Here is a 2,599-nt window from a genome sequence, read left to right as displayed (position 1 = left end):
AAAAAAAGAGATTGTCAGAATGAAGTGGGATTTGATACATCTAAAATTAGCATACTAAACATAGAAATAACTAAAGTAATTACAATTTTGAACTAAGATAACTATATTATAAAAAACAATATAGTATGATAATACTTATTCTAGTTCAAAAGTTATAGTATAATAATAATTACTTTAGTTTTTATACAACTTACACAATAAAAATCATTTGTATATGATCTAAACCTTGTCATGATCATGGATTCATGTCTATATTTTATTCATAAAATGCAAACTTTCCATACAATAATCCGTTGAGTGTCACTTTTACATTATTGTAGACAAGGCCCGGCCCAGAACTTTTATAAAGGCCCATTACTATTTTACATTTTCATTAATTCATTTAAGTATAATTCCCATTTTATAAGTCTAAATGTCTAATTCCCGTTAGACAACGTTAATGATCATATTATTTTCTTTTTTATATATAAAGTACCAAATATCTTAGCTATCATCGTATTGTTGACATTTTATATATGAGTTGTTGAGTTTATATTTCAGGGGTTTATTTTTCAACTTGCCACAGGCCCAAATGTTTTTAAGGATTTCTGTGGACGGCCTTAATTATGGAATACATATCTTATATTATTTTTATCAGTTACCAAATAAACCGAAAACATTGAGGATGAATCCAAGAAATGAAAGCAATGTTTTTATGATTATTCATGGCTGGCACAACATTGATACTTAAAAAGACATTTTTTAAGTATACAAATGTATACACACATAAAAGTCACAATCAATTAATATGTTATAAGTGTATTCTAGCTAGGTCCATGAACTACTAGGCTTCAATTATATTTATATTACCGCTAGGTTATCATTTAAATTTTAAACAAAAATGTGGTGAAAGTTATTTCAGATCATTAGGATTTACTACAACCAAATAAAAATATGAATACGGACACAAGCATTTAAAACTAATCAGATTTTCGACTTCAATAAATAACGGGGTCAAGGTGACAACGCCCCAAAACCATTCATAGTAATCCGTACCAAAATCACCCGTCAAACCAATCAACATTTCGGTGCACGAAACTAGTTTGTGGCTTCAACCAAATGGTGTGATAGTTTGCTGCTTATAAAACCATAGTTTGGTCTATTCTAGAGTTAACACTTAAAACAAAAAAACGTTTACTTGTTTTTGTGTTATGTGCCTTAAGTGGAAGCAGAACGTGGGAATTTACTTTGTTTTCTTTAATTAGTTTACTTGTTTTATTGGCTTTGCATTTACATGTAGTTAGGTCGTGGGTTAGTGTGTTAGTGCATGGGTTTTCAATTGTAAGGCTATAAAAAAGCTGAACATATTTGTTTCTAAGGCATGAATGAAAATAGTATGGTTTGATCAATCAAAGTCTATTCCAAAAATCTACAATTTCTATTCTGGTTTTCTCTCTATTTTCTTTGGACCATTTGATTAACGAACGAGGTTCATAACATTTTGAAATCTTGGTTATTGGAACAATAATATTTTAAGTAAAACGTCAAATACTTAAATATGAAAGTGATACCATGATTTAAAAAGATTATCAGGAAAAATAAACTCAGCAGGGCATGGCCAAAGGTGGTGGTGTCAATACAGCAGGGAGTGCTACGCCACAACTAGCGGCATTATACTTGCACATTAGATATTCATGTGTCTTTAAACGGTATACATCGACGGATTTTGTTTTATTTAGAACAATAAAGTGTCGATTTCATTGTTTGTAACTTAGTCATTAAGATTGTTTTATCAGACAATATTGTCACGTTTAGTTATTGCTTAATGCTTATTTAGTTCACAAGTTTAAGAAAGTATACATCACATCTTTTTGCAAGGATACCAAAATCTATAAATCCAAAATACAGTTGTGGTTTCAATGAGTTAGATAAGACTATGCTTTTTAAAGGGGTGTGAGTTGAAGTCTCGTGATTATCAATAATACATGTGTAATTTAGAAGTAGATTAGTGCGCGTGCGAGTTGTCGTTAAAAAGATAAACAAAACAAATATTTTCATTTTTCAATTTAAAAATACAAGAAAATGATTGTATACAATTAAAATTCAATGTAAAATTCTACTCTTCTAAGATTCTAAAGTATATAAAAAAAAATCGTTAATTATAAAACATATGCATGTGTAAATAATTCAACAACATTGATAATTGCTTGAGGACACATGCGTGCCTGAGGAAATATTATTTCAGTCAATCAACCAAAGTTTTATTTAATTTTAATGCAAAAAAACATGAACATTTTTAAATATTAATTTGTGATTTTGTGCTATTTGGAACTCATCTATAACTGTTCTAGAGGTTCAAAAACTTGCTTTACACGTTAAATCATTTCTGCACCAACAATTTGGAACAATATCCATAAGTAGAAAGCAAATTCATATCACGCAACTCATTTTACACGGTTCAAAATCAAATCTTCTCTTAAATACGAACACTAATTTCCACCAAAACAATATCAATAACTCATGTCCAACAGCCAAATCTTTTCAACCCGTACAAAATATTACGTGGGGTAAGGATAATTGGTCCATATAGAAAACATTTCTTGTCACGGGGCTAGCAAGT

Source organism: Bidens hawaiensis, unplaced genomic scaffold (genome assembly GCF_021521415.1).
Source record: "Bidens hawaiensis isolate Kalapana, Puna unplaced genomic scaffold, B.hawaiensis_p1.1 tig00005780_1, whole genome shotgun sequence".
Classification (NCBI taxonomy): domain Eukaryota; kingdom Viridiplantae; phylum Streptophyta; class Magnoliopsida; order Asterales; family Asteraceae; genus Bidens; species Bidens hawaiensis.
The sequence above is the reverse complement of the archived record's forward strand: the minus strand, read 5'-3'. Positions refer to the sequence as shown.